At 47.7% G+C, this 22,700-nt stretch overlaps 1 protein-coding gene across 4 annotated transcripts in view; it reads right to left on the bottom strand.

Annotated features, from left to right (window-relative positions):
• XIAP (X-linked inhibitor of apoptosis) overlaps positions 1–15,015 on the bottom strand; it is a 380,737-nt gene extending 365,722 nt beyond the window's left edge. For 2 of the 4 annotated variants that reach the window (XM_085608129.1, XM_085608128.1), the window contains exon 1: positions 14,076–14,325. The gene's annotated coding sequence lies outside the window, so the exon portion shown is untranslated. Of the gene's footprint in view, positions 1–14,075; positions 14,326–14,800 lie in introns of those variants that run through there. The other 2 variants (XM_085608130.1, XM_085608127.1) reach the window with 2 other exon arrangements.
• Between the last annotated feature and the right edge of the window lie 7,685 nt (positions 15,016–22,700).

The raw sequence follows: 22,700 nt of genomic DNA, 5'->3' as shown, positions 1-22,700 counted from the left end.
GCACCCACAGTCTCTGGGTCATGGTAGTATAATCCATCAGAAATGGTGTTTAATGGTTTCTTTAACCATTCAGTAGGAGACATGACGTTACAGGACTCAACTAGGCGGTCTAGAAAGGAAGGGGTTTCCTTATCGCCAACCCCAATGATCTTATGACAGGGTATAATGGGTGGACAGTCTTCTGTATGTACCTTTCTTTCTGCACCTATTCTAGATAATGCGTCGGCTTTACCGTGTTGGGGGCCAGGACGATATGTGATCACAAAGTCGTATTCACTAAAAAACATAACCCATCTTATTTGCCGCGGAGTAAGAGCTCTAGCCGATCTAAAAAATTGCAGATTTCTGTGATCAGAGTAGATAGTGATTGTATGTGCTGATCCTTACAATATTGTCTCCATTCTTGGAAGGCGAGTTTGATGGCCAATAACTCGCGTTCTCCAATGGTGTAATTCTGTTCGGCGGAAGAAGCTTTTTGGAAAAGTAAGCAACCAGATGTGAACAACCAGTTTGTTGATCTCTCTCAGACAATACCCCTCCCAATGCATATTGGGATGCATCAGCCTCAACATAATTAGGCTGGGAGTTATCTGCATGTCTCACTATGGGGGAGGTAGCAAACCTCTCCTTAAGTTTCACAAAGGCTTCTTCTGCTGCAGGTGTCCATATAAATTTAGCTCCTTTGCGAAGCAGACGTGTGCTGGGGTAATAATCTCAGAGAAGTGGTCTATAAATCTCCTATAGAAGTTGGCAAAGCCAATAAAAGATTGTACTTCCTTAACAAAGTTGGGGCTAGGCCATTGCAGCAAGGATTCTACCTTTTTAGGATCCATATGTATACCTTCTGGAGAAAATCACAAAACCCAGAAAGCCAACTTGGGTGGCATGAAAAGTACTCTTTTCGAGTTTAGCAAACAGCTGGTTTTCTTTCAATTTCTGTAAAACCTTTTTAACATGGCTCACATGCTCCTGCTCAGATTGGGAGAATATCAATATATCATCAATATAGACAATAACAAAGATGTCCAGATATTCTCTTAGGATCTCATTGACAAAGAATTGAAAGGCCGCGGGGGCGTTACAGAGTCCGAATGGCATAACGCAGTACTCATAGAGACCGAATTTAGCTCTGAATGCTGTTTTCCATTCGTCTTCTTCTTTTATCCGAATTAAGTAGTAAGCCCCTCGAAGGTCCAATTTGGTAAATATATCTTGGCTCCGCGAATCTGATCTAATAAAACAGATATGAGAGGGAGGGGGTATTTATTCTTGATAGTCACACGATTCAATGTGCGATAATCCAGGCAAGCGCGAAACCCCCCTTCCCTTTTAGGTATAAAAAACAGAGGAGAAGAAACCGGAGATGTGGAATGTCTAATGAACCATTTCTTCAACATGTCAGAGAGATACGTTTTTAGTTATTCAGTTTCAGGATCTGTTAAGGCGTATACTCTACTCACTGGGAGTTCTGCTACTGGCATTAGAGCTATTCCGTAATCATAACTCCGATGAGGGGGTAGGGCAGTTGCTTTTACTTCATCAAATACTTCCTAATACTCCTCATATATCAATGGCACACTGAGGCTTGTCTCAGGTTTGTCAAAGGCACAGGAAATAGCGGTTCTCCAATCATGGGCCTCCTTGTAACAATGCAACATACAATGCAAGGAGTTCAAGGTAACTTTTCTGGATGTCCAATTTATGTGGGGGTTATGGGTTTGTAGCCAAGGAACCCCAAGAATGGCCCTAAAACTAGGCGTGTCAATCAGATCAAAATAAAGGGTTTCTGAGTGACCGCACAATGATAATATCAGGGGTATGATATGTGATCGATCCTGAAGACAATTCAGTTCCATCCACCGCTCTCTTACCGGTTCAGGGTGGGGTTTTGGCAAAAAGGATATTCCCAACTGTTTAGCCAGTCTTATATCTAAAAAGTTCCCAGTGGCCCCAGAATCCAACGAAATAGACAAGGTCTTTCTTATTTGAGGAGAAATGATAAGGGTTACTGACAGGGTAAAATGTTTAGGCACAGCGCTCACTATACTTGAAAGAGGCGGAGAGACCTGGGGAAGTAAGTAACTTGAAGGACCGGTCTCTGATGTCTTCAAGTTCTTTAGTTTTCCGACTGCGTCAGACTGCTTCCGGTTCCAGCCGCAGTCTTAAGGGTATACGAGGTTTCACAGGACATTTTTTTGCATAATGCCCACTTTTTCCGCAGTATAAACGCAGATTAAGCTTGCGTCTCTTTTCTTTCTCCTCTACAGACAGGGGACCTCTCACACCTCCTATCTGCATAGGTTCACCGCGGTTTTTAATGTCCTTACTCTCCTTTCTATCGCTCTTCACCGTTACAAAACGAGAGAGTGTGTTGCGTGATTTCTCCCCACGCCTTTCATTCAACCTATGATCTAGTTTTACAACAAGATCTATGAAAGCAGGACAGTCCTCTGGTGGGTCCACTATCTGAGAAAGGAGGTCTTTCAGTTCATCACACAGTCCTCTGTAAAAGGGGAAGGTTCTATTCTCCTCAGGCCAGTGTGTTTCAATAATCAATCTGTTGAAACATGTAATGTATGTGAGCAAGTCCTTAGAGCCCTGTTTCAGGTTTAGCAACTCATTATCGCTTGCCTGCATAAAGGTATGTTTTGAAAATAGGCTCCGCATTTTCTCCTGGAACAGGGTAAAATCATAGAGTAACAAATTATTGTTTTCTACTAAGGGGACCGCCCAATTTGCTGAATTGCCAGTCAAATATGAAATAACAAAAGCCACTTTAGCGGCCTCATCAGGAAACGTGGAGGCCTTGCTAAGAAAATGTAGTCTACACTGATTCATAAAGGTGCTATACTTTGCGCTATCACAGTTGAACCTTTCTGGCATAGCTAAAGGGATGGGGCTTGGTGTGTGGACTGTGAAATTAACAGGGGGAAGGATCCCTTCCTCCTTGGGCTTAGGGCTAGTACTAATGGATGGAGCCGTAAAATGTGCAGACTGAATGTAATTCCTTTTACTCTTAGTCACAGGACCAACTGTTCCGATGTCTTCTGAAGCATGCATTCTAACCTGAACTAATTCCGCTTGAAGGCGTTGGTTTTCGGTTCTCAATCGTCCTACTTCGGACTGCAACTCTACAAACGCTGCTGCAAGTTCCTCTAAAGAGGGGCTTTGCAATGCGAGCTAGTGGGGAGCGTTCAAATGTGAACACGCACCTTCGGGATTTATCTTTGCTCGGGTGGATTGGTTGTTAGTGGGCTTGGCTTTCTGCTAGGTTACAAGCACCCACTAACCTGATTGGCAGTCGTTTCCACAGGAGCGAAGTGAATCCCCCACACTCCCACAGCACAGCCTCCAAATGAGATATAATTGCTTCCCAAGTAAGAGTACTGCCCAGAGGGAGAGAAGGGGAAGAGTTAACCACCGTGTACTTCACTCTTCCCTTGTAGGTAGAACAGGCCACTCTCAGAAGGAATACAAGGGCAGTGAAAACTATAACAAAGAAATGGGGAAGATAATCAGTTGTCTGTCTGCAGAGTTATGATAGACATTCACAGAGCATGCAAAATACAAGAGACTCCTCTTACAGAATATCTCTCCCAAAGCACTCTACCTCCAAGGCCAGTAAATGCTTATTTACCGGTATTCAAACTCAGGATGCCAAGTGAAGGAAACGTAATCTTAAAAAAAAATAAAAAATTATAATAATGCAGGATAGCTTCAATCGGACCTAGGGTCTGGGAATACTGAGTTAAGGAGAAGGTCACCAACTAAATGGCATGGGAAGGGCAGGGAGAAATTTCTAATGAAAAAGGCCTCCAGGAAAAAGAAATGAAATACACACGCAGGAAGCGCGTGTTACAATGCCTCCAACAATTGGAAATACACGCGCGCGAGAAGCTCGTGGTAAATATCAGTCTAAAAAGGTAAGAAATGGAGGCTAGCGAGAAAGAAACAATTTCAAAGTGCCCCAAAAATAATAAATGCAAGTGTATAGCCGAGGGCACTGTTTTCTCTCTGTGTCTGAAACCTTCGGCGTAGACCGGTGAAAGTAAACCACACGTGCCTCGCTGGATACAAAGTAACCCCTTCTAGCGGGTGGCTCGGCATGTTGTCAGAGATATAATGTTGCCAGTGAGCCGCCGAGCGAGAGAGAGCTCGCGGTAATGAAAGTGACACACGGATGCTGGAAATCCAAGACGGGAAAGGTTCTCCACTAATTTCAGGAATCAGGAGGACAGAAGGGAAGCCGGGAAGCAGGGGAAACGGAAGGAGCTGGAAGGACTGGATTCAACTGGAAACAGGAAGTGAAATCAGAGGGTGTGGACACCTAAACAAACAGGAAGCCAAGCGCTGTCTCGGTCTACAGATGCGGAGATATGCACATAAGGGAGTGTGTGTAATTACGCCGCCTGCTAAACGTATAGGGGAGTCTCTACAAAGAGGGCTGTTTCTGTAAGTTGAATGCACTGTGAAATCATGGTGTACTCAGAGATACGGAACACATGGCTTGTGTCCTGACACCTATGTGTGCACTTTTTGCATATCCCAACAGATAACAGACCTGTAGAATACTACCATTATGAAGGTGGCATACACTTGTTACATGCCCTTCTCCCAGGTGTTTTCCACCAATTCAGCGTAATCGTAGAAGAAGAATATCAATAAAAAAAGAATTGGCGCCATTTAACATATTCTAACACACATTCAACTTGTACACAAACAAGGTAGGAATAAATCCCACACCATAAGATGGCTACAACCTTTTCCTAACATTAAGTGCGGTTTTAGGAGCCAAAGAGTCCTTACTTAGTTTTTAGATGTTTATCTTCCATGCCAAACATGGCGCTGATGCTGAACGCTAAGACGCCCGACTACACTACGGCAACTTACCTCGACGACAGTTATGTTCACTAGAAATGTGTGTAGTGAGCAAACATTGGAGTGCCTTTAGTGCTTGTGTATCAAATTACGGGCATTAACAGACCCTACAACATAAATGGGGCATTTGCGCACTGATCGGTAACGATATGACCATCATTAACACGACTGAATTGTGCACAGAAAGGATGTATATAGCACAATGAGATCAATTACGGGTATTAACAGACCTGACAACGGTAACGGCACTGTTGTGCACTGATAGGTAACGATATGACCATCAATAACATGAGCATCGATTGAGCTGTGCACAGAAAGAATGTATATAGCACGATGAGACCAATTACACAAGTAGTCCCCAACGCATTTTGCATCCACTCTTACATAGGAAAACCATAGTTGTAGACTATATTTGGGATGTATACTTTTTTGACGGGGTATAACTTGAGTGAGATAGATAATGGATTTTAGATATAATGTGGATGAACTGCAATCAACAGCATGCAACCCCCTGAGAGCAAAATGTAATTACAATAAGTGTTATGTACTCTCATACCTGCCTTATTGGCTACCATTGACCATATAGTATGCAGAAACAGATAGTTAAAGAGTGTATTATTCTTCCAGATTACCAATGCAGCTTATATACTCTTGGATCCATTAAATCCAAAACACACAATAGCCACAGATATGTGGAACTAGGTGAGCTAAACCTTATGGATTCTAGCATGAACTTTCTAGGATAACATCTGAACTAGTGGCACTTAATGTGCATGAAATAAGGGTACTATACTAACGTGAGCACGCCATGATAATCAGTGACGTGTTTTCAACACCTGTTGACTAATACAACAATAACTACTTGCCATTCTCGGATCCCTACCACTATTCAATGCACAACAAAGGATATTATCAAATTGGTGGAATTGTTACTCAAGCACACTTGGTGCCTTTTGGGTGATGGACTCAGGTGACGGGTTCTCAAATATTCTACACGCTCCTCCTAAAATAAAATAAGAAAATGACTAATTTTATATTTGTAGCCCTGATGAAGTCTGCTGTGACTGTAATAGCAACAGACAAAACACGTGTTGGCAACCACTAAAGGCAAGGCCAAATTTAGAGTAATGGAAACCCAATAAAGAACTGTTTGAAACCATGACCTCAACTGTTGACTTGTGTGTGACCAGAGAACCCCTTCACAGTTGTATCAGTTGCCAATGATCACTTTTGCATGTGATAGATCAATTAGGAGACTGGCACACACTAGTAAATGAGCTACTAATGAATAAAAATTCCATAATGTAACTGAAGGGTTAGATGGCTTGAAGATTAAATAAAATAGATGCTGGCAGCAGTATACTGCCATACCCAAGTTTCTGGGACTTAACCAGAAAAGCATGCTGTGTTCACAAGTGAAAAACTACCTGTGGATTATCAATTTCACCTTGTAGGTGAGAGGGGTACAGCTCAGACTGTGACAAGCAACTGGCACATTATCAGTAATACCTGCGTGTACAACTAGTGCTGAATAACCCGTGTATAAGGAAGAGTGGCCTCTACCGCTTTATCTAATTTACATCTGTGGTACAAAACGCCAAAATCAGCTGTATCTTACAAACAAATTGCACAAGCACTTAACGTAACTTCTTCAGATACTCTATTTTATGAGAAAGTAGGTCGGAGTACCGTGCCAAATTACTGCCATCATTAGACATGTGTTAAACGTTGTGTGCCAAGATGTGCCCCTAACGCACCATGATACAACAGTATCAGTGCAATTACACCACAGTGAACAGATGTGTATGCATTTATCCTTTTGAAAGTTTTATACAAAGCATCCTGTATACAATAAAATATGCACCCTGTCCCAGAAGGAACCACGATCCTAGTCAGGGTAAGTCGGATACACACTAAAAGATAACCTGTGCTCACCCCCTGGTAGCTTGGCACAGAGCTGACAGGTTATCTAAAGAGGCAGTGTGTAAAGTATTTGTGCAAAGCAGCACACAGTTGCACAATGAAAACACCACAAAAAGACTCCATACTGTTTTACAAATATAGACAATTTTATAAACAAATCAAGACCCTAGTGACAAAAATCCAATAAATAGAAGTTGAGATATAAATTTTAAAAGAGTAAACGCGTTTCTAGCTCTTAGAAGTAATAAGCGCCTGACGGGGTTATCTGGTAGCACGGGACCGGGACAAAGTCAACAGTTCAGGCAGACCAAGATGGAGTACATGCTGGGTGCAGGAGCCACACAGTCCCGGTGAACAGAGTGCCTTGATCTTGGTTACGATATCAAGATGTGGGGTGCAGACGAGCAATGATTCAATGTTGAGTCTGTAGTCGAGGTAATGTGTTGATTTTCTTTACACAGTTGTGGCAATGTGCCGGTTCCATAGACAAAGTGCTGAGCTGCGTTGGTTCCGAAGTGCAATGCGCCAGGTTTCTCCACGCAGTCAAGGGGATGCGATGATCTCTCCACACGGCTGCGGTGGCAGCAATGTGTGGCTTCGGTTTGTTGGGCTCTGGAGGCGATGCATTGGTTCCGAGAGCGATGAGCCTATTCTACTTCCGCAACCGGCTCAATGGACCGGTGTTGCTACACGCAGACTGGAGATGTGTCAATTTCTCTGGTGCAAGTATCTGGGACCACTTCCAATTATGGAGCAGGGTTAGAGACTTTTATAGCACTGAGTCTCAAGCAACAAGAGGCACGCCAACAAGCCCTTGGAGATCACTTTGGTTGCAAGGCAGAGTTCAGCTCTCCCTCAGCAGAGTCATAGAGCAGCAGGCACCAGGGCATCACAGCTGAAAAGCAGGTCTTCCAGATCAGCAGTCCAGAAGAGCGTCAGTCCTTGATGCAGCACAGCAGTCCTTCTGACAGCGTTCAGTTACAGGTCCAGACGTGTCTGATTTGGTGGGGTCAAAACCCCCGTACTTTTACTCAGTTGTGCCTTTGAAGTGGGGGCGAGTTCAAAGAAGGGTCTTTGAAGTGCACAGAACCCCTTTCTTCGCAGCCCTAACTCCAGATTAGCTGTGTGTAATCATCCCTTTGTGTGGGTACAGGACACTGCCTATTCAGGTGTGTCTGCTCCTCCCTCCCTTCCTGCCCAGGAAGAGTCATCAGGCTGCAGATGAGTATTCAGACACACCTAACGTGGCTGTTTAGAAGGAAATTAGAGTGTAGCCGTCACCCACCCCAGACAAGTTATAGAGACAAACTGCAGGCAGACAGAGCTGTAAGAGCAGAGAAATGTCCACTTCCTAAAAGTGGCATTTCTAAAATAGTACTGTCTAACCCAACTTTACCAGTAAAGACGATTTGTCATTACCATTTGAAGGACATAACACATGATACCACTACTCTTTTCTAACCAGGAACTATAGCTTAAAAGTATATGAAGGAATTCCCAATGTTAACCTATGAGAGGAATAGGCCTCGCAGTAGTGAAAAACTAATTTAGGCAGCAAAGGGTTTTAACAGTCAAGTCGAATTGCCAGTAAAACTGCACACACAGGCTCTGCAGTGGTAGGCAGAGACATGTTTAAAGGGCTAGTTGTGTGGGTGGCACAATTAATGTTGCTGGCCCACTAGTAGCATTTACTTTACAGGCCCTGGGTATATGGTATATCACTTAGCAATAGACTTACAAGTACATTAAATATGTTAAAAATATGTAAACCAATTATTCCATGCTTAGAGACGAGAGAGCGCGTGCACTTTAGCAAGGGTCGGCAGTGGGAAAGTGCTCCGAGTCCTGAAGTCAACAAAAATAATTCAGCAACATGCATTGGCAAAGCCAACAGGTCTCGGCAACCAGAGAGCTATTGATGTTGTCAATATTTTAGCATTGTTAAATAGCAGTGCCATCTTAACTTGTCTAGCAGCACTGGTCACTTTAAAACAGAGAGAGAAATACCAAATGTGGAAGGAAGAGAAAAAGGGGGGGGGGAAACAGTGATGAAGGAGAAAGCATGTTTGAAAAAAAGAACCAACAGGAGTGGGATGAAAGAGAAGGGAGTGTCTGGTGATGGATTAAGGAGGCACAAACTGTAATCAAGACTGCACAGCCTTGGTATTTGGCACCCCAACATTCAACATCGTGGGACGCAACACTCTTGAGCAAACCTCTGGACCGTGGTACTTGTTCTTACAAATTAAGTACTATGGTTGCCAAGCACTGAACCCCCATCCCTTCAGGGTGTATACTGAGCTCTGGACATATGCATTAATCTACTGAATTATGAAAATAGAATCAGAAGGATGAAAATGAGAACTGCATCTTCTAAGGCTGCCATAACATCTCACACTCTTACGCATTTACATAGCAGGCACTTAACTGACAGATATGTGAATAATGGTTAAAAGGAGGTAAATACATGGATTTTAATAAGGACTTAAACACCTGAATATAGACGTGCTGCTGTGAAAACAGATGTTGTTGCCACTAAACACACTGGTACTGGCTATGCAGATGGAAAAGATGAAAGGAAGAGTTTTGGAAATTTGAGAATGTCAGAGTACAAATATGTCCCACTTAGTTATGTTATAGTTTACTAATGGTACTGTTTCAAGAGGTTTTTGCATGTAAAAAACATGTCAGCAAGGAAACAGATTGACGTGTTGTGAGCCGGTGTAAACCAGACACAGCTATTTCTTGTAGTCCTGTTTTGTCTTAGCCTGCTTCTTTTAAGTACTGGACCACAAAGTGGAAGTTCCCCTAGGGCAACTCTGGCTCCCAAGCAGTGGGGGGCACCTGCTTGTTTGGTTGTGATCCACTGCTGAGTCTTCAATCAAATGGTATCTTAGGCTTCCCTGGCAGGTTCCAGTCTGCTTGTCGGGCCCAGAGATGCACAGGTTAACCAGCAGCCCTGGTCCTAAAATCTCCCCAGTGCCACGGCTTCTGAGGCAAAAATATAAATTATGCACGAAGAAGTGCCAATGTGGAACACTGACTGCTTCGATAGACTTTAATGATGTGTGTACCCTCGAACATGCTGAAAGGAGCATTCCTACCCCCCCCCCCCCAAGTTGCTTATCCCCTAAAACTCTGAGAATACTCACATGAAGGGAGTGTTTTAGTGGCACCGACCTTATAATATACCCAGCGCTCCCAAGGCTGTCACAGCGGCCTGGATTGGAACGTTTCCACATTGGGTCTCCTCTGTTACCGCTGCAGGAAGCGGGTTCTGTAAGCATTGTTTGACCCGTAAGTGGATCCCAAGTGACCTGGAAGTCACAGAGCAGCCGGGCACATGTACTGCCTTCCCAAAGGTCTCACTGTTACAAGGAACCCTTGAGGTTCAAGCGCCTCTCAGGTTGTACAATATAATATTTTTTTTTTTTAAACAAGCAATAGCATTTGAAGTCTTGTGAGACAGTACCAAAAGATGAGGGCTTTGGGGGCAAGAGGTTCAGGGATGGGCTGCTTGTGTGTTCGTGGTCACCTGGTGCAGATACAGTTTTTCAGCACTGCCTAAAGTCACGGGAAAGGCACATATAGTCATCAAAGACCAAACTGCCTGCTTTTCTCCTTTTACCTCTTCTTTAACTTACTTTGCAGTCAGCCAGATACCAGAAGAGACTTTGATCCACGCTCTCACACTGAGTTGCTACCATACTCTAATCTCCATTCCCAGACGCACACTGAGCGTGGACATGCATCGGCATTCCTCAATCAACTCGGTTTAGTTGCGTGCAGGACCATACCTCCGAAAAGGGAATGATTCGACTGCAACAGAGCCAGCCAGAACCTCGACTGAAGCACGAGGGGGGTAAATTCTGTGCAGTGCAAACATGGAGCACATCATTACAACATCTGAAGCTTACTGTAAATTGTGACGACGCACTCAGCATGTATTAAAAACCTGCATGCTCTCTGTGTGCATTGAAAAACAGCTTGGGGAGTCTCTTGACAAGGCTCGCATCGTGCCTCCCACAAGGCAGCTTATTGCCTCGAAATGTTTAAGAGTGGACTTCAAAAGCTTTACTTTGGTGCGAGAATCGCTTTATGGGAAAACACGAAAAAACAAAAGGGTAGCATTTCTGTGGCTGGGTCAGCTTTCATTTTCCTCAACGTACCTGTTATCCACCTCCAGGAGCCTGCCATAGCCTCCGAAGAAATGATGGATGTCATTCTCCCGGACTTGCTGTCTCAATCTGCCATAGTAGACCTCTGTGCTTTTTAAAACAATAGCGTTCCTAATGTGTGGCGGGACGAACATTTAGCAACAACATGCTTGGCGTTCTAATGTGGGATAAGGAGAAACCACACGCAAAAAAAACGCACAACCATAGGGGTGCATGCCCTTCACAAATGTGGAGAAGGATATTTGGAGCGACACTGCTGCCAGCAAATGGGAAGCCTGTGGGGTGGCTTAAGCTGACAACAGTAGAAACATCATGTCTCGGTGCGAGACAGCGCATGTGCACCATCTAGAGCCAAGACCTAAAAAGTGGAAGAGGAAGGCAAAAAGTTTGGGGTGACTGACCCTTTAGAAAGGGCCATTCTTCAACACCCACTTTCAATGATCTTTGGTCAAAGGTTAGACTAGGTTAAACCAAGGGCCTTCGCCAATGCATTAGGTGTTCAACTCGAAAGAATTCATTAGTCTCGGTATCCTGTTCCCTTGCCCTCTAGGTGTCAGCTGTACCTTAATATGCAAAACCACTGAATCTTAAGCGTGTATACTTTTTTTTTTTTTCACTTCACTGTATAGCACAAACCTGGTTAGTGAGGCTCTTCAGTACTTAAAAAAGCTATGGATCCCAAACTTCCAACTCAATAAATCAAATAAGTCGGAGTTTGAACAGTGCAGCTATTTATCTGTAAGGGCATCCAGGCCCTGCGGTCTCACTGGTCTCAAATCGAAAAACCAGGTCTTGAGTCCCCTTCTGAAATCCATGAGTGAGGATGACATTCGCAGGTGGAGGGGTAGATCGTTTCAGGACTTTGCAGCAAGGTAGGAGAAGGAAGAACCCTCCACTGTATCTTCAGAGGATGCAGGGAACCTGTGTAAGGGCGATGGAGGCGGGCGCAGTTGTCTGGCAGGTTGGTAGCAGTTCAGGCAGTGGTTAATGTATGCTGGACCCTGGTCATGGAAGAACTTGTAGGCGTGTGTCAGCATTTTGAGCGGTCATCTCTTCAGGATGGGGACTCCCACTGGTAGCCAGTGGAGGTTCCTGAGGTGGTAGGTAATGTGGGTCAGTTTGGGGAGGAGTCTAGCTGCTGCATTCTGTATGTTCTGGAGTGTCTTGTGTAGTATGGTGGGGGGTCCAGTGTAGAGTGCATTTCCGTAGTCCAGCAGACTGATGACAACGGCTTGCGTGACAGTTTTCCTGGTGTTAACAGGGATCCATCTGAACATTTCTGAAGCATTCGGAGGGTGTGAAAGCAGGCGGAAGAGATCGAGTTGACCTGCTGCTTCATGGGGAGTTTGCTGTCCAGGATGATGACGAGGTTGTCGCATGGTCAGTTGGAGCAGGTGTGGGACAGAGTTCGGGGGCCCACCAGGTGTCATCCCACAGGGAGGTGTTTATCCTGAAAATCAGAGCTTCCGACTGATCCGTGTTGAGTTTCAGGCAGTTGGTCCTCAGCCAGTTGTCAAAGCTCGTCATGGCGATGCATAAGTTTGTTCTGGTTGTGGCAAGGTCTTCCAGGAGTGAGACGATGAGTTGAATAACTTAGCCAACATTAGCGGTTAACATGTCTCGAATAAAGACTAGGAGCAATGACTTGATAACTGACTCTCCTCTCCCAACAACACTTGCAGCTACGGTGACTTTGATGACAACAGTTGGGTGACATTTCAACAAAAAGTGGTGGAAAAGTATTTGAAAAAAAGTCAAACCTAATAAATGGGCACACTTTCCATATACAAATGAAAAGAATCAAAGCAAGAAAATAACAATATGGACCACATTCAATACAGTATAGTGGCAGTTAGCTGAGGAAAGGTGCTCTTGCTTAACAGACTACCCATGACAAGAAGGCTAATGGCCCCACTGATCACATAACAAACCTTCCAGAAATTATCTACAAAAAAGCGAGACAAAATTGTTCTTGCCATCTGAAGTTATGGTTCTCATCAACTCAGATCCTCCCTTAAAAACAGCAATCAAGTACCCAAAGCCGCTCGCAAAAGGTTACCCTGACCTCGAGTAATAGTGTAGGCCAGAAGAATTACAAGGAATACTGCGCACACTGGGCAAACAGCCCATCTGAAGATCCGTCAATCTGAGACTGAACAGAACTAGGTTTACTAGGGGTCACTGCCGACATCACTAAAGTCAACTCAAGTTTTCCAGGACTGCACGATATTCTAGCCAGCTTTAAGTCGAGAGTAATTGCTTCATGTAAACTTCCTATATCAGGGGGTGCCCCATGCCCAGACAGTAGGTACAGGGAGGAATCAACCTGTGTCTCGCCACGAGCACAGAGGCAGGCCCAAAAACTCAATCACTTGAGTTAAAGAACAAACCAAAGCACAGAGAAGCGCCCTCACATGCTCGTTCCACTCTATATGTCGACCCCTCACAGTAAGCACTACTGGACTTTGATGGGACTTGGGGGACTTTGCAGGTTGGGTCAAGTATTCACAGTATGGTGTCACAGTACCTAACCTCTAAATGAACTGATCTTCACACCTATGCCTTGTGCAAAACAGCTGCTACAGAGGCTTCCGGGAAAAAACACCACTTCTGAGAACTCTTCAACCGGCTCCTTCATACGACAGGAGGAACTGAATAAGACCATTTACCGTGTCCCACCACAATTTTGTCACCTCTTCTTCTATCTTTAAAAGGTTCTAGAGTTATTGTATTATTTATAACTCATGTTGAATTGTTCTGTCATTTAACTGGTACCTTCCGTGTAGTTATTTGCTTAACATCACTTATTAAGTATGATAATTAGTTATCACTCATAAGAATTTTCACAACTTGACAGCTTTGTCGGGGCTGAAAAGAACGTCCTGCGTCCTAGCAGAGGCTAATGGAAAAGAGAGGGGGCAGCTGGGAAGGGAGGAGGGGGCAGATCGGGAGAGATCAACAGGACCGCCTCCTCCAATTTGGCCTCCATTTTGCTGGGACACCGTCACCCAATGACACTGAGCAGAGCGTGCGGCGCGTCCGCACCAGCAAAACACTCCAAACTTTCAATAGGTTCGCAGCCATACTGGAACATACCTCGTAGCCAGCGCCGGTCCTCGCCGCTCGCAAGGCCAAAAGCTGCACGGATTAGGGGTTGGGGGGCTGTTTTAAAAGTGGTGCGTGAGTAAAACAGATTTTCTGTCGCGAGCAGTCCTAGCTCGGAGCCCCTTGGTGGAGTGGAGCACGCGAGCGCCACCTGCTGGCTAGCGAATTACACGGTCTCCGGCTGGGGCGGAGCGCCACCTACAGGCTAAAACTGGGAAATACATCCTGCAACAAAGAGTGGAACAGGCCCGAGCACGTTCCGTGCACTGTAACAGAAAGAACGGAGCCCTGCGTGCGCGTACCTGGAGAAAGCATGCTCTGTAGTCTTTCTTTTATTTCTAATTGGACGGCTTCGCGAGTTGGTGTCACTTATGATCAACCGCCATGTTGGTTCGATGGTCTGACGTAGAGGGTTATGGTGAGCTTCTCACAGATGAGCACAGATTACCGTGCTTTAAATTACCAATAGAAAGAGTGTCTTTGAAGCATGGCTTATTGTGCTTTGCCTGTGACGGGTTTATTAGTACGTTGCCTGGGAGCACCGATCTTCACTCCTAGTAACTTAAACATGACTTGCTATTCAAAACTAAAGCTTTTGGGTCGTATCTAAACTCACGCATGCTTACTCTAAGGATTATACGTTTAAAGCGTCCTAGGTCGGTGACTAACTTCTAAAAATGCTTATTTCAATTCATTGTTAAGAACTTGCTACTTACTATACCGCTCCACTTTGTTCTTTACAGTGTTCATCGGTGTAGATGTGATAGGCGGCATAAAATGTGACAAAACATATATATATATTCCAAATCTTTCTTTGCTGGGCATTGACGTCATTCCAGATATTCTTTCAGTGTGTTTGGCTGGGAGTGGCCGAGTTTTTGTTATTTTTTTAATTTTATTTTTTTCGCTAGAAGCTAGTTGGGGGAGGCCTTTTTCTGTTTCTATTACTACCGCCTCAGCCCAGTGGCCGTGGCACGCGCTGCTTCTCCCTGTGCGCGCAGCGGTCGCGCGCTTCCCGCTTGGGCTGTTTCCCCGCTCACAGTTGCCCACGCCCACTGGGGCTCACGAGGGTTTGGCTGTGCCTGTAATGGCGGTCTTCTCCGTGTGTCGAAAATCTCAATGCTTTCGCAGACGCGCCGGGCTGTTTCTGCGCTTAATAGGTACCTCACCACTGACTTGAAATGCAGTGGACAGTTTATAGGAGGCATAAAAACATTAAACCAGGCTTGGGATAAGAAGAATAACGTGCGCGGTGCCACTGGGGGCATGGGAGTGGGAACTGAGACACTTGTTATCTCTCCGTACCCACCCATGGTTCGTCAAAAAGTACAACGCCCTTTCCATTTGTGACACTCCCAGTTTTCGCATTTCCCATAAGCGTATGAAGTGACGTTAGATGACCCGCCCTCCGACCACGCACTTACGTTTTTTTCGCCAGTACCGAGACTTGTGCCACTCTGAAACGTGATTATGAATGGTTGCTTTGCAAAAACACAGCAACGACATAATAGCGCGAATGTGTGGGCTGCACGTACATACCGATGTAAACCAGAGCAAGAATATCATACGAAATAGACCTGTTATTCAGAGGTTATAAAGAAAATTAGATATTAACATGTTTACCCGAGAGTCACGAGTCTCGGCGGTTACAGGACGTGCTCGTCTCTCGTTGGTTAAAAAAAATCAGACGTGCGGCAAATAGCTTGATACAGTGTAATGTTTATTTTGTTTCGGAAGGCAGTGGTATCGGTTCCCTCGTAATCGTATAAACACATGAGGAAATTAAGCGCTTACTTGGATGTTGGCAAGGCAGATATTTCATTATTGGTGGTAACGTTACAATGCAAGTGGTTTATAATTAGCTGTATGAAGCTGCGGGAATGGCAGAAGACGGCTATAGAAACAAAATAACAATGAATCCATTATTTTTTTCCTAAATGTGTTCTTTGCACAGTCTCAAAATGCTTTGAAACTATTGTTTGCGAAGCTTAAAGTGTAAACCATGTGATAGTGGTAAAAAATCAAAAGGTTCCACTGCAATTCTATGTCAGGACAGGAGGCTCCGATTATGCTTTCTCATTTCTTTACTAGAAATGCTCAGCAGCCAATAAGAACACAGTATATGTAATGAAAAAACTACAATACCCATAAACACCAGGGTATGACGTATATAACCAATAGAGTCCACAGTATAAAAGGTAATATGGCAAGTACAACATCCTCTTTCTTTGCTGCTCCGCAGCCAGTTAAGTGCTTCTTTCATATTCTAATGCCTTCGCTGTGAATTTGTATGCATGCTTGATACTGTAGCATATTGCTTTCAGGGTTTCATTGCTTTGTAGCGTTCAAAGTGTTTGTGTTTACATCGCCATGGTTACTATTTATGGGCACGCATTGCTTTTTTCTTTCCGCTCGCCGCGCTTGTCTTAACGTGCGGGGAGCGTGTGGTTCACCTCCCGGGGACGGGCGCTTCGCGCCCGCGTCTTTGTTTGTGGAGAGGGAGACAGGGGCTGGGAGGCTCGCGCTAGCGCTGCGAGTGCTCCGTCTTTTGAAATACCGGGCGGTCGTTACCGCGCATGCGCGGCGGCCATATTTGTTTACAAGAATCAGGTGTTTCTCGCCTGTCAGAACGGTCGCTTCGCGACGAGAGCCCACAGCCTGAGTATTTGCCCCATTTTACGCCCATTTGATATTTAAACCGTTTGGGCTGCATAAATACGCATAGGCATTGCCTAGAGTGCTAGTTTTTTCTGACAGCAAGCCCTCCCTCCACATTTGAACTAATTTGATTAAGTGTTCAGATTTCTAATCTACACTTTGGCTTGCTGTGGTTTTTTTTCACTCCCCCTGCATTGTGCCTTTGGCCACTATTGATTTTCGTCATTCCTGTGGGCATTGAATATTGTTACACTCTGTGTCAGGATGGAGGAATATTATGAGGAGGACTACTATTATTATGAGGAGGATCCTTCTGGCTCTTTGGAGCATGATTTGGTGGAGGCGCTGGATCAAGGGGTGCAACACTCCGTGAATAAGGCGCTTGTGCGCGCTATTAATCCTTTGAAGCATCATTTATCTCTTTACGCACAGCAACAGGGTTGGTTACCGCCTGCACGTGCGTCACAGTCCCCTGTCAACCCTCATAGGTCTGATTTTCAGAGGTTGGCTAAAACACTGTCTTCGGACACGGCCTCTACTAAGGGGTCGGCTGGGACCTCGTTTTCATCCCTCCATGATCCTGATGCTGACGATGCGCATTCCTCCTCTTCAGAGTTCGAACCACCTCCTCGAAAAAAGGCTCGCAAGGAGCATTTTGTAGACGCTCCTTCCAATCCTCCCATTCTAACATTTGAACCTTCGGAAATTATGCATCCCCACTCTTCTTCTTGGTTGCCTACTCCAGCGGTGGCGGATTATGTGCAATCACACATTCGCCAGCCTTTTGATAAGGATGTCCGGGCCCGCATGAGATCTGAGTGTCCCCGTCCAGATCTGGCGGACCATTTAGCTGAGACCCCGGAGGTTGACCCTACCATGGTCACCTACCTTAAGAAGTACGCCAGAGACCCCAAAAAAGGTTTGGACAGATCTTGGCGCTCCTGCCAGGATAAATTATTGGATTTATTGGGCCCACTCACAAAAATTTTGGATTTGGGTGTTCTTGCTAAGGAGTCATCAGTTTTTATAAACCCGGATGAACTCATTGAATGGGCTCAGAGGGCCATATGTCAATCGGGCAATGCCAATTGTGCGCTTTCATGCGAACGACACCGCTCCATCCTTCTCCGCCTGGATCCCAGGCTGGCGGAGCTCTCCTCTTCAGAGGCCGGTCCCTTGGCTCAGGGGCTCTTATTTGGTCAGCCATTCCTCAAAGAGCTTTCTAGTTTTGTGGCCACTTTCAGTGGCCTTGACAAGGCCCAAGCCTCGCTGCGGTGGGCGTTTCGGCCGGTTTTTGCAAAGGCCGGACGTCTTAAGGGACGTTCGTTCGGCCGAGGATCCCAGCAGAATTCCCAGCGAGGATTTCACTCCCACAGTGGAGGTGGACAGGATTCCGGCTTTACCACCCGTTCCAACTTCTATCCCTCCCGTAAAGGGAGGGGACAGTTCCGGAAGGGTCGCTTCGGAGGACAACAAGGAGGTCATCACAACTCCAACACTTCAGGTGAGGCTGATTCCTTTTTCCGAAGTGGTTTTGGGGGGAAGGCTCCAGTTTTTTCTCCACAATTGGCAGTTAATCTCCAGCGATGCTTGGGTTCTCAAAACTGTTCAGGGCTACAAAATAGAATTTTATCAACCCACGCATCAATCCCTCCTTCCCACCCCGTTGATTTTTTCTCTTCAGGATCAGGAGATCATTTCATCGGAAATCGACTCCCTTCTTGCGAAAGGGGCTATTCTTCAGACTACCCGTCATCCAAGAGGGTTTGTGAGTTCGATGTTTCTGGTTCAGAAACGAGGGGGCGGATCCCGCCTGGTCCTCAATCTAAAAAAGTTCAACGGCGGAGTGGTTTACCGACATTTCAAGATGGAAGGGATCCATCTTTTGCGAGATCTTCTCAGAGCGGGAGATTGGATGGTTCGTCTAGATCTCAAGGACGCCTATTTGTCAATCCCAATCTTCAGGCCACATCGGCGGTTTCTCCAGTTCCAGTGGCAAGGGAACTGGTTCGAATACCAAGTCCTCCCGTTCGGCCTCTCGTCGGCACCCTGGTGCTTCATGAAACTTCTGAAGCCCGTGGTGGAACACTTACGCGCTCGGGGTCTCCGCATGATTGTTTATTTGGACGACATTCTGATCATGGCAGATTGTCCTCACAGATTGATCTTGCATCTCGATTGGACGATCGATCTTCTACAATCCCTGGGATTTCTTGTGAACCCACAGAAATCTGTCCTCATTCCTTCTCAGGTGATGGACTTTCTAGGCTTCCAGGTCAATTCTCTGACCTGTCAGCTTCTTTTACCCAATCAGAAGATTCGTTACATCAAACGGGAGTTGGTTTCGATTATCTCCAAACGGATTGTGTCATTGAGATCTATAGCTCGTGTAGTCGGTCTTTTGGCGTCTTCAATTCAGGCGATTTTCCCAGGTCCTCTGCATTACAGGGCATTACAACGGTTGAAGATCCGTCATCTCCAGCAGGGTCTTCGCTATTCAGATCTGTTAGAAGGCGACCTCAGAGGGGCCCGGAAGGGGCCCTGACTGTCCTGAGACCCACCCTCGAAGTTTCGTAGCCGGGCACTGGCGGGAGACTCCTCAGGGGAGAAATCTCGTACCTAGGACCGTACACTCGGCACCACACGACAAAGAGACACCACACCGAGAGTTCTTAAGACTAAATCTTTATCAGATCGGAGTTGTGGGATCTTTATGACCAGCAAGGCAAATATATACAAGTGGAGCGCGGGCTCACAAAGTCTTGGAGGGGGGGGTAGGAGGTAGCGGGACAGTCTTTGGGGATATGGATCAGATGCAGGAGCGTACCCGGCGCACAGCTCACAATCCTCGAGCTGGGGGATATGCTTGTCGTCATGGAGTCCGGCGAGACCAAGAGAATCTGTGGGAGCCGTGAGTCACTCAGCAGGGCTCAGGTACAAGTTCGGAGGTCTTACGATCTTCAGGGAGCCGCGAGTCACTCAGCAGGGCTCAAGCACAAGTTCGGAGGTCTTACGATCTTCAGGGAGCCGCGAGTCACTCAGCAGGGCTCAAGCACAAGTTCGGAGGTCTTACGATCTTCAAGGAGCCGCGAGTCACTCAGCAGGGCTCAGCGGTTTTTTCCAAGGCGAATCTGCCGGGCAGTCCCAGAGCACCCCTTGTTATAGGGCGACTCCTCTTTGATGTCCGGAGTCTGTGCAGGCAGGGGTCTTGTCACCTGGGGGTCGCTTGTTGGGGTTTCCTGCCATTGTCCTTTGATCCTTTCAGGGCCGGGTCGGGAGGAGTCCCAGACACCCAGCAGGCGTGGAGCCAGCCCTCGGGGAGGCCGGCGGGTCGATCGAAACCCACCTTCCCAGGGAAGCGCAGAGGTGTGATGGAACTGCTCCTCCCCTTCTCATCCCAAGGGGAGCGCGATGTCCTCCAGCCGGAGTGGCGCCTCTAGGCCAGGGTCGCGCTGGGGCCGGGCGGCCATCTTGGTGCATGAAGTGGGCACACGGGCCCGGTGTGGCCGAAAGGAGGGAGGCCACGGACGGGGAAGTCCGGGTCGGGTGTGTGTGTTCTGGTGGGAAGGATCGGCTAGGCCGTGGGCTCGGGGGCTGGTGTGAGGTGCAGGGGTCAGATCTGGCTATGTTACGAGGGCCGGGTCTAACACGCGTCCCCCCCAGCTGAAAGCCGAAGAGAACTACCCATCCTCTTGGGGGTTCTCTTCGCTGAGGCGGAAGAACCGGGAGAGGCCATCGGCGTTGGCGTGGTCCGTACCAGGGCGATGTTCCACGGTGAAATCCATCCCCTGGAGGGAGATTGACCACCGCAGTAGCTTGGGGTTTTCTCCTCGCATCTGCATGAGCCATCGCAAGGGGCGATGGTCGGTTTGGACCTTGAAATGGGTGCCGAACAGGTAAGGGCGTAACTTCTTGAGGGCCCAGACTACGGCGAACGCCTCGCGCTCGATGGTGCTCCATCTCTGTTCCCTGGGCAACAGCCTTCGGCTGAGGAAGGCTACGGGCTGGTCTATGCCTTGGTCATTCACCTGGGAGAGGACTGCCCCGATGCCATGCTCGGAGGCATCAGTTTGTACCACAAACTCCTTGGAGTAGTCGGGGGCCTGGAGGACGGGGGCAGTGCACATGGCCGCTTTCAGGGCATCGAACGCCTCTTGGCAGGCAGGGGACCACTGCACTTTCTTGGGCTGTTTCTTGGACGTGAGTCCCGTGAGGGGACCGACCAGGCTGCCGTAATCCCGGATGAATCTCCGGTAGTAGCCCGTGAGGCCCAGAAAGGCTCGGACCTCCGTTTGGGTAGTGGGGGGTTCCCAGGCTAGGATGGCGTCGATTTTGGGCTGTAGAGGGGCGACCTGCCCGCTTCCGACCTGGTGCCCCAGGTAGGTTACCGAACCTTGCCAAATCTGGCACTTGCTGGCTTTCACGGTGAGGCCTGCCTGGTGCAGGGCGGCCAGCACCCTCCGGAGGTGCTGGAGGTGCTCACTCCACTCAGAGCTAAAAACTGCGATATCGTCGAGATATGCAGCACTGAATTTTTCCAGCCCGGCCAGGACTCTATTTACCAGTCTCTGGAAGGTGGCCGGGGCATTTTTCATCCCGAAGGGCATCACGCGAAAGCGATAGTGCCCATCCGGGGTGGAGAAGGCGGACCGCTCCTTGGCTCCTTCTGTGAGCGCAATTTGCCAGTAGCCGCAGGTGAGATCGAAGGTGCTGAGGAACCGAGCAGCCCCGAGCCGGTCAATGAGCTCGTCGGCTCGGGGAATGGGGTGGGCATCGGCTCGGGTGACTTCATTGAGTCCCCGGTAGTCCATGCAGAAGCGGAGTTCTGGGGCGACACCAGGGGCAGCTGCTTTTGGGACCAGGACCACGGGGCTGGCCCAGGGGCTGTCTGAGGGTTCGATCACTCCTAGGGTCAACATTTTCGAGACCTCGGCTTGAATACAGGACCGGACCCGATCAGGGACTCGGTAGGCCGGGTGTCTCACCGGTGGGCTGTCCCCGGTATCCACGTCATGGACACACCAGTCGGTGACTTTGGGGACCAGGGAGAAGAGGTCAGAAAACTGCCCTAGGAGCTGGCGGCAATCCTCACGTTGCTGGGGAGTGAGGGATGGGGATAGGTTCACTCCCTCTACGGAGCCGTCCTTCTCTTTGGTGCACAGGAGATCAGGGAGAGGATCCGACTCCTCCTCGGACCCGTCATCAGTGGCCAGTAGGAGGCTCAGCTCCGTCCGCACAAAGTGGGGCTTGAGGCGGTTCACGTGGAGGACCCGGAGGGAGTCCCGGGGTGACTGGACGTCCACCAAGTACGTGACCTGGCTCTTCCGCTCAACCACTTTGAAGGGCCCAGTCCATTTATCCTGGAGGGCGCAGGGTTTCACGGGGGCCATGACCCATACCTGCTGGCCCGGCTGAAACTCGACCAGAGTGGCGTTCTGGTCGTACCAGCGCTTCATCTCCTCCTGGCTCGCCTCCAGGTTGGCCTCGGCCATCTCTCGGAACCTCCTAGTCTGGTTTCGGAGGGTCAGGACGTAACGGAACACATCTCGGGGGGGGCCTCGGGGCGCCGCCTCCCACCCTTCTTTGACCAGGCTGAGTGGCCCCCTGACGGGGTGTCCATAGAGTAACTCAAAGGGGCTGAACCCCAAGGATTTCTGGGGAACTTCTCGGTAGGCGAATAGGAGGCAGGGGAGCAGGACGTCCCACTTACGCCGGAGGGGCTCTTCCAAGCCCGCGATCATCCCCTTCAGAGTCCGGTTAAACCGCTCTACCAGGCCGTTTCCTTGGGGGTGGTACGGGGTGGTGAATTTATAGGACACCCCGCATTGTTGCCATAAGGACTTCATGTATCGGGAGATAAAGTTGGTACCGCGATCGCTCACGACCTCGTGGGGAAAACCCATGCGGGAGAAGATTCCCATCAACGCCCGGCCCACCACGGGGGCTGTGACGGTGCGC

The sequence above is a fragment of the Triturus cristatus genome, chromosome 5_2 (genome assembly GCF_964204655.1).
Source record: "Triturus cristatus chromosome 5_2, aTriCri1.1, whole genome shotgun sequence".
In the NCBI taxonomy this organism is placed as follows: domain Eukaryota; kingdom Metazoa; phylum Chordata; class Amphibia; order Caudata; family Salamandridae; genus Triturus; species Triturus cristatus.
The sequence above is the reverse complement of the archived record's forward strand: the minus strand, read 5'-3'. Positions and strand labels throughout refer to the sequence as shown.